The sequence below is a fragment of the Microcebus murinus genome, chromosome X, assembly GCF_040939455.1.
Source record: "Microcebus murinus isolate Inina chromosome X, M.murinus_Inina_mat1.0, whole genome shotgun sequence".
Taxonomy (NCBI): Eukaryota; Metazoa; Chordata; class Mammalia; order Primates; family Cheirogaleidae; genus Microcebus; species Microcebus murinus.
Window position 1 is genome coordinate 83,874,826 of NC_134136.1, and position 16,196 is coordinate 83,891,021.

The window sequence follows — 16,196 nt, forward strand, 5'->3', positions numbered from 1 at the left end:
TCTTCCTATTAATGTATCTAAAATAGCATTAAGTTTAGCCTTCTATTAATAAGTCATTGCATTGCTCAACTGGCTAAACTCGCTTTGTAGTACATGAGTTACAAGTAGGCCACATCTGAATAGTATCGTCATCGTGCCGCTGATTGTGTTTCTTAAATACGTGGATTATGTATTTTACCCACTACATTACGTTTTGTTGAGTTTTCATTTTGTTCCACTTACCAATGTCTTTCTGAATCCCTATTCTCTTCCAGTGCACAAGCTATCTTCCACATGTTGGATAGATAGTCTAATGGCCCATTCATACAAATCATTGATGTAAATTATTGAATAATGCAGACTGTATAACATAGTCTCAAAAACCCTTTCCTTTCGGTATAAGTCTTTAATCAGCTTTCTCGTGGAACATTTGTTTAACCAGCTATAATTCGTAGATACTATCACATGACATGTTTAAATTCTGTGCTTGAATGACTATGCATTCTACTGTTGGTATTACCTGGAGGAAGTCTGGTAGCATTACCCTAAAAGATAAGGTGTCAGCGTCATTCCTAGAGACCTCAGGATGGTACCAGATGATCACCAGTTAACTTTCTAAGTGTCTGTAAACCTTCTATAGGAATATTGATTCAACCTTCTATAGGAATATTGATTCAGGAATCTTGTGTCAGACAAATTTTGTGTTAACTAGTCTCTAGTTTCTAATATCTTCCCTTTTTTCACTTAGAAAAGGACATGGTTGTTTATGAAATGACATCACACTGTGTGCCCTTCTGAGCAGTAAATGTTTGCCTATGGACATTTACCTAGTATATATGGCATACTCTTTGACTGTATTGGGCACCTTTTGTTTGCATTTGCATAGGCACAGTAATAGAGTGTTTCTGACCACTGAAAATTCCTATATTGAAACCTAATCCCCAGGGCGATGGTGTTAGGGGGTAGGTCCTTTGAGAGATGAAGAGGTCCTGAGGGTGGAGCCTTATGGATGGGATCAGTGCCCTTATAAAAGAGACCCCAGAGAGCTCCCTCGCCCCTTCCACCACGTGAGGACACAGCAAGTGGGCACCATCTATGAATCAGGAAGTGAGTCCTCACAGACTCAGACTCTGCCATGCCTTGATCTTGGACTTCCAGCCTCCAGAGCTGTGAGAAATAAATTTCTGTACTTCATAAGCCATCTACTCTATGGTATTCTATTATAGCAGGCCGAATGGACAAAGATAAGAACCATTTTATAATAATAAATAAGGAACTACCATGGCTAATTAAGTAGAATTATATCCTGTTGTCAAGTGTGGTCATATTATTGTTTGAACTTGGACCTTCTTGGTTGACTATTATTGTAAATATAATAATATTATATAATTATAATTATATATAATAATAAGTATAATAATAATAAGCTTGAAGCTTAAGCAAACTCAATATATGAAACTTTTCGTCAAGGACATCTCTACTTTATAGACGACATTTTTTAATGAGAACACCCCCAGTGGGATTGAGCACAAAGAACAGAGGTATATGTGGGGAAAGATGCCTTTAGCTGCAAATAAGATGCTTTGAGTCTTTTTCAAAGCTATGTTTAACATAAATGACATAAATGATTATCATTAGTTTCTTGTTTTATCTAGACTTTTGCAATTGTTCTGTTGTCCATTTCATACCAGAGAATATTGGCCTAAATTATGAACTTGCTGATGTTTCTTCCATGCCTATCTTCCTTTTAGCCTGAGAGTTTCTTTTTGCACTTTTGATTCCAAAGATGGGATCTTCTTATGCACTTCTATCAAAATTATTTTTCACTTGAAGGTGATTTTGAATCACTTCCTATTAATCTTATTAATTGATAGACAAAGTCTATAGATTTTATCTGAATGCCAATACTGACAAAAGATAACTAATATGCTTAAAAATAGTGATTGATTTTTTAATTTTTAAAGAAAGTATACCTTCAACAGTTTTGATTGGGTGAGTGGCCATTCTGGTCACCTTAGCATTGACAGGGTTCCTAGTACATGGGGCTTTTAGTGCTCTAACCGTGAAATCACAGACAAACCAAGGAAGGGAATTCCCCACCAGTCCAACACAATCAACCTTTTTCAGTTTATGTTGAACATGCATGATTATATTGGACTATCCATTTTTTTGTCATTTCTTTCAGTGACAGTGAGAGTTCAAAGAGTTTATAAACTCATTAATAGTTTAAGCATCACCAAGGGGAAGGAATTCAAAAAGTCCCAATTTTAAAACTCTAAATCTAACTGAATAGTAAATATTTTTTATAAGCAAAAAGAAAAGCCTGTCACCATAATTCTATTCATCATTCTATTCCTAATGTTTTCCTTTTCTTAAATTTTGTGGAAATCCAAATGATTTTATTGAGTTGTTTGAACTCTAGCTGTGAAGAAAGTCTGAGATAAAAGCAATGCTGTGTGATGATATTAAATGGCTTTAAAGGCATTTGTCTTTCAAAGTGATAGTGTTCATTATCTGTATTTTTTTTTCCTATTGCTTTTGAAGAAAACCCCAGAGTGAATTAAATGTATTTTTTAAACTGGTGGAAACCATCTGGGGACATAGACTAGCTAGACCTTCATCTTCCACTCTTTCTCCATCATGGAAATATTTTGAGATATTTAACATCAATGTGACCCAAGGAGAGACATTGGTGAGAGCCAATGGGAAAAGAAGGAGAAAGGAAGAGTGTGGTCCCTTGAACATCTCCCATCTGACTTGGGAGTTGAGTGTCCTTCTCTTCTAAGAATGGAGATAATGTGATACAGAAGTTTCGAGTAACAGGGCCAGGATTGAAAGGATGACCACCTGATTTCATGCTCTGATCTTTCCACTCAAACCTCTTAAGTCTTAGAAAAAAGTAGCTTTCTTGGACATTACTTTGGAGTAGACAGATTTCTGACTTGAGTAGAAATTAAAATCTAATGGGCAACATAGCACTGAATCATCCATCAACTGGTAGCACTAATACAGAAGTAGGGTTAGTCCCTTCTCGTACTGATTTTATGACTGTCATTAGAGTCAAGCATTTAACCTTCCTGGACTTCAGTCCCTTCGCCTGTGCAGTGGTCTAAGTATTTAGGTCCCCCCCCCAAATTTGTATGTTGAAATCCTCACCCCCAAAGTGATAATGTTAGGAAGTGGGGCCTTTGGGTGATGATGAGGTCGTGAGGGTGGAGCCTTATAAATGAGATCAGTGTCCTTATAAAAGGGGCCCCAGAGAGTTTCCTTGGCCCTTCCACTATGTGAGGACACAGCGAGAAGGCACCATCTATGAACCAGGAAGTGAGTCTCCATAGCCTCTGCCACGCCGGGATCTTGGACTTTCAGCCTTTAGGACTGTGAGAAATAAATGTCTGTTATTTGTAAGCCTTTCAATCTATGGTATTCTGTTATAGCAGCCCAAATGGACTAAGAAAACCTGTAAAATGAGAATATTTGCCCACGGGATCTCCAAGACCCCTGGTTCCCAGAGCCTTCTCCATTTGCAGGCTGGCCTTCCCTACTTTGTAGAGTATCTCTGTTGCTCTCCAACTTTATTTCACTCATCCTGGCTTCCTTTGCTGGGTTCAGTCTTCTCCTGCCATTTCCTCTGCATGGCACAGATGGGCCATGGAAGATGTCCCTCAAAAATCTCTTGGCTAAGGGCATAGGAACAGCTGGGGTGCCCATGGAAATGCCAACAAAACTTTCAAACTGTGGATTTAGGGCTAGCACTGTTCCTGGAGGACAAGGACATTATTCGTCCCTGCATTTATACTCTCTAGTTAAAGTCACTCCCAGTTATGGATCACCCTTTATATCAATACATGTTGGCTCATTGGACTAAATGTAGCTCAGGTTCAATAATAGAGATGTGGAGGGGGGTACAGTAAGAAGCCCAAAGCCAAGAATGATCTGGTGTTGTTTCTTGTCTTGAAGGTCTCCAGGGTGTCTACCAGGTTCAGTGATTCACTCGGGGAATCCACAGACTTAGTATGTAGTAGAATTCATGGCTAAGATTTATTTCAGCAGAATATAGAGCAAAGTTAACAAATAGAAAAGGTAAAATCTGGGGGAATCCAGGCACAAGCTTCCTGGTGTCTCTCCCAGGAGAATCACACAGGACATACCCTCCAGCCACGAGTTGTCAACACATGTGAAGTGTCACCACCTACTTGGGAAGCCTGTTGGAGACTTAGTGCCCAGGGTTTTTACGGAAGGCTGTTCACATGGTCACCCTTTGCCTAGCACTACTAAAATTACAGCCTCCCAGAAAAAAAGCAGATATTCAGCATAAACCACATTGTTTGCACAAGCATTTTAGGTAGAGAGAGCCACGCTTATTAATGGTGGGAATGGTGAGAACACTCCCCACATCCAATTCCAAGCAAAAGCTAACCTTGCAAGTGGCCTTTCTAAGGAGAGCAGTCTTGGGTCTGCTATGTTGAGTTCTTTCTGCATATTTCTAAAAAGTGTTTTATATTTATTAGGGTTTTTTTTATTTCAACATATTATGGGGGTACAAATTTATTTATGGGGGGTACAAAAATTTATTAGTTTTTTTAAGGAAATAAACTTTGCCACCATGACATCATAGATGCATCCCAGAATATAAAAGCTAGAGGAGAATCTTGGAAGATAGCTCAATACTTTGTTTTATAAATAAGGAAGGCAATTTAATCTTTTTGTTTTATTTTCTTTTTGTATATTTTTATGAGCTGTACATACAAAAAAGTTTAGATTGTCAGTGTCCTGTTTGATCCGTTTTGACAATTTTAGACACATATTGTCACCATCCAAAACAAAATACTGAGCATTTCCATCACCAGCTCAGAATGTTTATTTCCTTTTAATAAATACCCCAGGCAGAGACAAGCACTCCAGATTTCTGCCACCATCAATTACTTTTGCTGTTTCTGGGACTGTATGTGATTGGATTCCCGCAGTATGCATTTTTGGTGTCTTGCTTCTTTTACTCAGGGTAATATGTTTGAGATTCCTCTATGCAGTTGCCTTATCAGCCGTTTGCTTATTTTCATGGCTAAGTAGTATTACATTGAGTTGATGTTCCACAGTTTGTTTATCCATTCCCCTACTGAGAGATATTTGGATTGTTTCTAGTGTAGGGTCATTGTGACTAAGGCTTTGAGTGGTTGTATAGTTTCATTTCTCTTGCTGAAACATTGAGTCGTAGTAAGATATATGTCTATTTAATTTTAAAAGAGACAGACAAACATTTTTCTAAAATCGTTGCATGATTTTTCTCTTCCACTTGTGGTATATAAGTGCCTGGCGTGCTCTGAATCTTCACCAGCATTTGATGTTGTCCGTTTTTTAAAATTTTTTTTATTTTAGCCATTGTAGTAGATGTGAAAGGGTATCCCACAGTGGTAATTTTCATTTTTCTTATGACTAATAAGGCTGAACACCTATTTATTTGCTTATTAGTCCTTTGTATATCTTCCTATAGAGAGTGTATACTCAATTACTTACCCATTTTATTGTGTTGTTCCTCTTTTTATTATTGATTTGTTCTTTATATATTCTGGAAATAAATCCTGTAAAAGGTAATTGTCTCACAGATATTTCCCTGATCTGTGGCTTACTTATTCATATTCTTCTTAGTTTCCTGATTCTTTAAATTGAATGTTTCTTTTAATTATTTTAAGTTATCCCATTCTTCTCTTAATAATCAAACTTCCTTTTCTTAGTGATAAATTGGAAGCACCAAAAAATCTAATCATTCCAACAAAGAAAAGAAAAGCTTCTTACAGCATTATTCTGTTCTAGTTACTGTATTGGCCTTGTTCAAATAGTGTTTTTTGTTTTTTTTGTTTTCATTTTATAATAGCAAGCTTTAGTTTGCTGCCTGATGAGACAATACGATGGTTTCAGAGTTTGTAATAAAAACATTATGAATATTTGTATTATTAAGAAAAGTTTTCAAGTGTATAATATAACTGAACGTTTTAGAATAGACATGAAAATATGAAATAATGAATGGTGACCTTAATTTTTGCCATAAATAATCACTGTTCCATGCAATTTTTTTTTTTTTTTGAGACAGAGTCTCACTCTGTTGCCCAGGCTAGGGTGCAGTGTCTTGAGTGGACAGAGGCTAGCCGTCAGCATTTGCATTTGGGATTGTCCTGTCAGGGTGTTTAGGATCCCATGATGAGGAGCAGCAGTATGGATGAGTGGAAGTTCTTAGTGAAGCCTGATATCAGATCTGGGAAGCCGCATTCAGACCCAGAGCCCAGAGGGAGTTGGGTGTATGGGGTGTACATCAGAAGCTCTTGGGGAAATCGAGTAGAAGGGAATGGAAAGTGGTCACGAGTGGGCCCCAAAGTCTGGCAGGTGCATGAGTAAGGAGGGAGGGTGGGGCTTGATTAATGCCCTGCTCACCCCTATACGGTGCATAGGGTTAGCAAAACGTGCTTATGGGACTTTGTCCCTTTTATGTTCTTAAACCACCTTGAGAAATACAGAATGGGTTTGGAGAAGGCAGAGTGAGATGCATTTTGCTCCATTGGAATTTGGCTGTTTTTCTGTCCTAGTTTGTTTCTGAGGTCTTTTATTCCGGAGGAAGAGGCAGACAAGGTTTCCATTTATTTTCACTTTTACCTAGACTAATTTGGTAGACAGAGCAGGTGAGCAGTTTCCTACTTTGAATTGGGGCATGAGAAGGATGGATAGATACGCTTCTGCTGCAGATGCCCGGGTTGGAGGCCCCAGGATTGGGAAGGCTGGTTCCTTCTGGCAGGAGGATGCAGGATGTTGGCTAGGCACTGGGCAGGGGACCATGTTAGGAGCCGATACAGACGCCCAAACACGGGACTCTCCTCCAGAGCGTGCCATTGCCTGACTGCAGATGTCAGGCCCGCTTGGATTTCCCTGGGGTCCTGTGGCTGGGGTGCCTGAAGACTCACAACCAAGGATGTGATAATTACATCACTTTGGACAAATTTTACCTTGAGACTTCCTAGGGCTGGACTTTTATTTTTTTGGACCTGGCAGAATGGGTCTTGGGTTTTTTTTTTTTTTTTTTTTAAGATTGTGTTTGCATATGCTATATTTGTACATATTTATGGAGTACATGTGAAATTTTGTTATACGCCTAGAATGTGTAACGATCAAGTCAGGGTATTAGTGTGTCTGTCACCTGAGTATTTATCATTTGTACGTGTTGGGTATGTTTCAGATCCTCTCTTCTAGCTATTTTAAAAGTGTAATATGTTACTGTTAACTATACTCTCCCTTCTCTTCTAGAACTTATTTCTTCTTTCTAACTGTATGTTTGTACCCATTAACTGACCTCTCTTCATCCCCTGGCCATACACCCTTCCTGGTCTCTGGTAACTCTCATTCCACTGCGTACCTCCATGAGAACAACTGTGTTAGCTCCCACTTGTAAGTGAGAACATGTGATATTTGTCTTTCTGTGCCTGGCTTACTTCACTTAACATAACAACCTCGATGTTGCAGAAAATGACTGGAATTCATTCTTTCTTTATGGCCGAATGGTATTGCATCGTGTGCATGTACCGCATCTTCTTTATCCACTCATGCATGGACGGACACTTGGGTGAATTGCATCCCTTTGCCACGGTGACTAGTGCTGCAATACGCACGGGAGTGTGGGCATCCCTTTGCTGTACTGATTCCTCTTCCTCTGGATAAATGCCCAGCCGTGGGACTGCTGGGTCGTATGGTTGTTCTATGTTTAGTTTTCTGAGAAATCTCCATACCGTTCTCCATAGCGGCTGTGCTGCTTTACATTCCCACCCATGCACGGCAGCTGCTGGCCATCTGATTACCGAAGCAATTTTTTAAAAAGCCTCTACGTTCTACTTACAGAGCTTCACAGCCGTGTGCACCTATTCTTAGTCGCTGAAGAGAGAGCAGCGATGACAGGATGTCTTGTTCAGGGGAATGGGCTCGGCCCACGAGCCAAGGCCTCCCATCCCCAGGTTCCTACAGAGGACGCCCAGGGTGGGCCCCGTGAGGTGCCTCCAGTGCAGGGGGTGACCGTCCTGCTGCACTGTGACGTGAGCGTGACAACCGGCCTGTCACGGGTTGGCCAGGCGGCTGTGCCCAAGTCGTTTTGAGCTGTCTTTGTCTTCTGGCTCTGATTTCTAATCGCTAAAATGATTTTTTCCCATCTCAAGTCATTGCTCAGGCTGAATGATTCTCACCCCCACAAAGACAGCTTTAGTACCCCGGAGAGGACGGTCCCAGAGGCCCGGTGACAGTGATGGCACGAATGCCGATAAGTATGGAGGTGTACAGGGACAGTGCACGCTGTCCCCAAACCCTTTGCTCTCTCTGCTCCTCTGAGCTGTGTGTGTGTTCTGCTTGCTCTCCTTTGATGCTGGCTGTGCATGTTTTCATTTCCCCTGGTTTCCTGAATAGCACCAGCCCGTTCTCTCATATCGAATGCTGGAAATCCAGGTGAGACGAGGGAGTTCGGTGGTATTTTGTCCAGCGGATTGTGGAAGATGCCAGTATCGAAAGCCTGTCTCGACCGAAGCTCTGTTCCTTCCTGCGAGGTCCCTGAGCAAACGCTGTGTGCAGGGATATCCTCTGTAGGCGGCCTGACACTTTGCTCTTGTCTCTAATACTGGTCTTCCAAGGACTCCAGCAGAGTAGACTGAAGTCTGTCCAGACATCCTGCCATCATGTCCTCCTCAGCCCAGGCCTAGTGTTTGAGTCGGTTGCTGACATGCATAGAAAGGCCCCTGTCTTGGCCGAGCAGGAAAGGAAAGACAGGGACAGAGCAAATAAAAGGGCCATGGAGCTACAGGGCTGGGGCAGAGGCTCCACAGGAGGAGGAGAGGATGGCCAGCGAGAGAGAACAGACCCCAGTCAGAGGCAGCTGGCTCTTAGCTCGCTGCCGCTCCAGGGCAGCCTCTGCAACCCTGGGCTCCTTTGAGAGCTCCCCCTCTGGGATCGGTGCCCTGATCAATGCCTTCAAATCCATGCATCCCTTAGACACTTTGAGGATGTGCAGACCGTCCTCATCCTCATGGGAAATGCATTGTTCTGCAACTTGAATCTTCTATAAGAGAAGAGAGGCGTTTTAAGCTCACCCTATGTTAAAGACCAAACTTCCAGTGTATGTTTCTGTACAGGTTTCTCCTACAGAATCCTTCTATAATTCACTGTTACCAACAAAGAGGTCATTTAACGCTAGCCTTCTCACCCTTTCCTCTCCGTATCTCACGATAATGAGCCATCTGTCCACTGTTCCTCGGTACCAAGAACTCTTCAAATACAGCGGATGCGTCACGTACCAGAGAGGGATTGTTTAAGATGATCACATTCCCCAGAGTGTCGAGAACCACTGTGGGGCATGGTCTTCTCCGTAACATTCAGCAAATTGGAAATAATGGAAAGCATTAGGTAAGCTGTGCTGAGTGGATCGTGGCGAAGCATTTAGAGTTGGAGGCTGGAGGAGTCTTAGTTCTGAGCAGGAGAGACCTGGTTCCTTCTGCGTGGTAGCTTTACGGGAGTACACTGTGCATCTTTGCCTGGGCAGGAGCACATGTTACACAGGACGGACCTTCTGATCTCACCCAACTGCTTAAAGCTGGAATTGCAATAGGAGGATCCCATCTTTGAACTGTATACCATGTGAAAATAGACTAACACGGAATAGGAGCATACAGCCCGGAGACGAGCATTGTTACAATTAATTCCAGGTGGCCTCTCCTGTGATTCACATCATTTATGCAGGGAGCTTTGAACACCCTTCAGAAGAACTATTTGGAAAATATTTAGTCTTCTGAAGCATAGGGAAATTAAGGGGAATTGAAGTGCCAACAGGGACATCCAGTGTTGGTTACACACATTTGTGAGTACACCAGAATAATTACGAACTATATGCGACGTGGGGAAATTGCTAATCTTCCTTTGTCATGGAAGCAAGCCATTGGATGTTGATACCTTACTATGTAAGTTTCAACGATTTAGAAGGAAAATCATGAATCAGCCCCAATGAGAATTTATTTTGTATAATCTGGAAGAACATTGAAATACTAATGTTTATAAAGCATTGATATTCATAGGTATTTGAGATAATAGTATGAGGCTATATATAAGTGCCTGTGTATAATCTATATCCGTAACTATACCTATCTATCTGCGTATGAAAAGAGACAGATCTATATATTTTTGGCATTTTATATTATATATATATATATACACACATACATGTATGTATGTATGTGTATACTATACATATATATTTTACTATATACACACATGCCATGCATATTACTATATATGTTATATATGTATGTAAACACATATATACACATATTTATAGTATATGTACATACTATGAAAAAAGTGCTTTTTCAGTTAAGAATTCATTAAGTGATGTGATGAATAAAAGTTTTCATCTGTGTTGTATATAAATAAAATGTCTTATACTCAGTGGCAAAGAGGGTCAAACACAGCTCAGGCTAAGCAAACATGTTGTTACCATGTGTTAAATGGTTTAGTTTGAAGTATGTAGATGTTTACAGATTTTAATCCTGCAAATAGCTGAGAAAAGAACTCTAGGACAGTGGCCGGGGCATCTGGGAATGGAATTTGTAGTGGTGAACTATTTGATGTCTTATTTTCCTGCATTTTGTCCTTAAAAATTTTACAATTCATGCTCATTTGTCGTGAAATAGCCACATAATCCAGCCATGTATGACGTAAAACAAAAAACTCCCTGTAGCCAATGTCTGAACAGCCCCTCCCGAGGCAGTCTCCACAGTTGACTCTTGGCCCCGTCACCATTTCAGTGAGTGGATATGGCGTCTGACAGAGCTAGACTGTGCCCCCAACACACACTCTGCCATTCGGTTGCCACATGTCCTTGAGCAGGTGGTTTCACCACTCAGTCTCACTGTCCTTGTCTGTACAATGGGGATACTAAGTACTGGTCGTTGGGAGTAAAGGGTGATCTGTATGAAATGGGTAGCCCAGGCTAACCATCTGTTCCACACTAAACCCCGTGGGTTGCAGTTATCACTGCTGCCCTGGCTGCCCTGGCTAATTCTGAAGCCTTCCTTCCTCGCCATTGCTTTTTCTGCTGGGGGTGAATTTCTACTTATCTGCTGCTCTGGGACTCTAGGGAGGGAGCCCCCTTTCCCCTGCCTTACTTGATTGGGCACTTAGGAGACCACAGGGCAGTTATTCACTTTGCCTGAGAAATTCCCTGGCTCCTGGACTGGGTTGGAAGGCCTCTGAGTCACATCTGTGCCATAAATCAGCCAGCGCCTGCCAGGGGGACCTGTCTGTCTGCAGTTCTCTGTCTCAAGATGAGCGCTCAGCCTTGCAGAGATCTAGCCGGAAAACCAAGGACTGTGGCTTTTCAGGAACTGCACCATCATGGGCTGTGTTCATTGAGGGGTTTGCTTTGTGCTGTTGCTTGCAGACTCTGCCCCTCTCCTTCCTAATTAGAAAGTACTGCAGACTTAGTACCAGGTAGACTCAGAGACACCATCCGATTTTGGAAGCATGAATGTTGCAGGGGTTTGGACATGACAGGAGCCCTTTTATTGTGGAACTGTGGAAACCGAGACCTGCAGAGGTTGGGTGAGGTGTTCAAATAATGACTGCTATTGGCAGCAGCCCGGGGACGGGAACCACCATCTCTGGATCCTTGCATGCTGCCCTCCCCTCTACCTCGGGGTACATCAGCTGGACCCAGACAAGAGAGGGAGGACATTAGAGTGGAGCCAGCAGATCTTCACATACACGGCATTTAGCATTTCCAAAGCCCTCTTAAAGACTTCACATGCGCACAAAGAAGTTAGGCAAGACTTACTTTTTTAAAAATACTTTTTCTTTATTAATACTTTATTAATACTCTAAAAATTATGAACATAATGGATTTAATTATACTGGGTATAAGTAAGTGTACTGAGAATTGCAGAGACGCAGGGCACCAGCTGGTGTTGCATAGTCAGAAGAAATGGGCTCAGGGAGTCAGTACAATGTGAACATGGATTTTAGAAAAATCACAACTGATTTAAATAGATATTTAAATCTATAGAAACGTCTGTTTAGACGCAAGTTCAGAATGGGGTTTTGCTGTCCTCACGTTACACTATTTTTCATCATTGATATAACATGTCGTGAACATAATTTCACCACCATATGTAGCTTGGATTGAAGAAAACTGCATTTCTTCTACAAAATGTGGTTGGTGGTGCAAGTTTTCCTGTATGTTTAATAAACCTTCTTACCCATGGAGCTAATAGATTGGGAACATTTTCTTTGCTGCAGTAAAGTTTCTGTTATGTAAGTGCATTGTTAATTTTCTTTTAATGAACAAATTTAATATAATTACATCTCTAGTTATGAACATGTTCTTTTGTCTCTCTCCTTTGTAATAATGCTGTTCCAGGAATAGTTACTTTCTCCAAAGAAAACAAAGTTTCTCTTGCTCTTTTGCCAAATTAAAGTTGTTCGGAAAAATAATTTAATTTTTTAAAGGGAAAATTAGGCAATTTTTCAGAAGTGAATGTATTGGAGTGGAGCACTTTCATTGAGCTTTTAAGTATTTATCTATCAAGTAACTGTGTTTTAATAGTTTGAAACATCTTTATAAACACCCTGTTCTAAGCCATGCTTGTGGGAAAGAAATAAAGTCTGGTAACTTCAGGTGATGATTTCTAAGCAGTGGGATTCTAAGTGGTTTTTGACAAACTTAACTTTTCATACATTCTTAATGGGGCTAGATGGTATTTCTCATCCTAGCCCTAAAAATACCTACCCTGGGCACATTTAGGAGGTATAATTAATGATACCCTATCACACGGAGCTAACAAAAAACCATTCTGTGATTCGGAGATTAATATAGACGTTAAAAATTATTAATGGGCTTCTATCCTTTTGGGTTCAGTTTGGATTAAAAAAAAAAAAAAAAGGCCTGTACCTGAACTGACTCTTTCACTAGAAAGCACAGAACATGGACCTGAGTCTTGCCCAAGGATCACACGTACGTGCGATGGACCTACCTAGGGCGACATCGGGGTGTGGGGCAGAGTCACAATCCTAAGCCGCCAGGTCATGTTGAACTTATTTTAAGAACATGTTTCATTATTAACAAGTAGTCAGAATTTAAATAACCAATTCAAAGAATACGTAGCTCAGCTCAGCAACCATGTCAAAAATGGATTTTTGTTTTACATTTGAAAGTTGAAAGTGCCAGAAGAAGAACATGGTACTTAGGGCAGCCCTAAGGGTTGGGAAGGAGATTGGAGGGGGCAAAATGCAGGCTGCACATGAGAGGTATTGGCTGTCATTGTTCCCTGCCCAGATAATGGCTCCAGGGAGCACGGTCAAAGCCGTGATTGAGCGCTGCCTCTTTCTGACACTTCATAGCCAGTCAGTAACCAAGTCCTATCCATGGCATCTCCTGTCGGCTCAGTCCTCCTCTGCCACCTGCTCTGGGCTCACCTGGGCACCAGTTCCTCGTCGGGATCTGGCCACTGTCTGGGCATCTGCTCCAGCCTCTGCCCAACCCACCTGCGAGGGAGCAATGGGAACAACAGCCTGGGAATGCACCTCAAAGCACGCCCGGCACCCCAAACCGACAGTCTTCCCGCTCTACTCCATCGCTTCTGGGTGAAGGTGAATGCCCCCTGTGTCTGACTGACATGGTTTCTCCTGACTTTTCCCCACCTCAGGGTGAGAGTTTTGCATGGAAAAAAAAATTAAAAATAAAAAAAAGCCAACAAACAAGGCCCACGGTTGTAGGAATGCCGCAGTTTCCGCCACAGAAAAAAGAACGTGGAGAAAAACATACCCACATATTACCTTAGTGGCTGTCTGAGTAGTTAGATTTTTTTTCTCTTTCCTTTGTACATTAATAATAACAGTAAAAATAAAGTGAAACAAAATTCCTTAAAAAAAAAAAGATTCAGTTTTTGTGTATAACCAGAGCAAAGTAGCCCAAGGTAGATCTCCAAATAGCTGGGATTTTGGTGAAATTTTATTTATGTGGATTCATGTGCAGCCTGCATTTTGCTCCATTTAATCTTTTTCCCAACCATTAGGACTGCCCTAAGTACCATTTTCTTCTTCTGGCATTTTCGACTTTCAAGTGTAAAACAAAAATTCATTTTTCACATGGTTGCTGAGCTGAGCCATGTATTCTTTGACTTGCTGTTTAAATTCTGACTACTTGTTAATAATGAAACATGGTCTTAAAATAAGTTCAACGTGACATTCAGAGCCGCTGCATGCAGAGCTGGTCCTCGTTGACAAAATTGAAGTTCCCATCTGAAGCTATTGAAGCCGTTGGACTTTGTATCCGTTACCTACTGCTGTGTAACAAATTGCCCCTGATCCTGGCAGCTTAAAGCAACTCACATTTGTTACCTCACAGTTTCTGTGGGTCAGTCTGGGCACAGCTTGGCTGCTCCCTCTGCTTCTGTGCCTCTCTCAGGCTGCGACCAAGGTGATGACTGTCAGGGCTGTGGTCTCATCTCAAGGCTCAATGGGGGCAGGATCCCTTTCAAGCTCACTCAGATGGTTGTGGGCAGGATTTAATTCCTTGCAGCCTGGCCCAAGAGCCTCATTTCCTTGCATACTCCTGGCTGGACACCTCCCTCTTGCCTCTTGTCACATGGGTCTCTCCATGTGGCCACTTACTTCATCCAAAGCCAGCAGGAGCTAGAGTTTGCCAGCAGAATGGAAGTCACTGTTTTTTGCAACCTAATCACCGACGTGGTATCCCATCACTTTTTCCTTATTCCTTATTCTGTTCACTAGAACCGCATCATTAGACCCAGCCCACACTCAAGGAGAGAGGATTCTACATGATATGGGTACCAGGAGGGAGGTCATTGGGCTTATCTCATCTTGTTCTAAAACTCTATTACTCTACTTATTATATTTAACACAAGCTATTAATAATAATGCTAATAATTACAACTACTGGCTGATGACTGTTATTCCATTATCAAGTCAGTGTACTAAGTGTGTAATTCTATCCACACTGCAATACTTATAAAGTCTCATTATTATCATCTCTGTATTGCAGAAGAGAAAGACTACCAGGCTAAATAAATAGCTGCCCTGTTTTGCTGCTAGCAAGCAGGGGAGCAAGCAGGGCAACCTCATCTGCAAAAGCCACGGTTCTCACCCTGCTGCTCATCTCAGTGGGTTCTGTATTTGTGGATTCCCTCATTTGGTCAGGCAGGATCTTGCAGGGTGATTCTATGTCTTGTGCAATCATGAGACCACCACGGGACTGCTGTGATGTCTTATTCTTTCCAGTTTTGCCCATAAGTGTTTGCTGGGTTTGGTGGAAATGTCAGTGAATTGCTTTCAGTTGCAAAGGTAGAGATAGACTAAAAGGCTTCTAACAAGTCACAGTTGTCCAGCACTTCATCATTTTGGAAACTCTGAACTTGTGTTTTCCCAGTTGACTCCCCTGTGGTCAAGGTGGCATCTCAGTGTGGTTCACAAGGGGACCAAGTCCCGTGGTCAAAACCTCATAGCTGGTGGCCCGAGATGAGGCCAGACCCCAGATTCTCAATTCTCCTCTCACTCTACTTGTTCTTGACAAACACAAAATAAAAGCCACCCAAGAGAGAATTAAGGAGTTAGGAATGGGAGAGTGGCTGTCATGAAAACAGAGTGCCACATTTCCTGGCTTGGTTAACTTGAGAGGGACGGAATAGTAGGGCAATGGGTTTGCTTTTCATGAAAAGAGAAGATCCTGAAAAGGAAGGGGGTTGAGGTGGGATTGGAACTACATGGGGTTGGAGGAGAGAGAGAGGGGAGGGCATGGCTCTGAACTGCCAGCGTGGGGGGACTAAGGATGCACTGATGCGGGCTTAGACAGGTAAGGGCAAGATGACTGTTTGGAGAGGATGACTCCTGACAGCAAAGCAGGGTGGGGAAGACTTGCCACGTGGATAAATGATGGAATAAGTAAGCAGGGAGGCAAGAGCAGGAATGCTTGCAGCCCGACGTTTTCTTCCAAGAGCCTTTTCTGAGATGATTGCCTACGGATGTGGAAATGTAAGGACCTCCATAACTTGGGGGGAGCCTGTTATATCCAAGGAACATTATCTGTTAGCATTTAAGATGTGCTTGCGGGTGCAAAGGAGAAATGCGTGGCTACTCAAGTGGGTTGGAGTTGCTGAATCCTTCGGCAGAGGCCGAGCTGCCTGCGTTTGCGA

The 16,196-nt window shown here is 42.0% G+C and overlaps 1 protein-coding gene across 5 annotated transcripts in view; it reads left to right on the plus strand.

Annotated features, from left to right (window-relative positions):
* The window catches only part of STS (steroid sulfatase), a 151,643-nt gene that overhangs the window by 51,913 nt on the left and 83,534 nt on the right, over positions 1-16,196 (plus strand). The gene's annotated exons all lie outside the window — the stretch shown is intronic.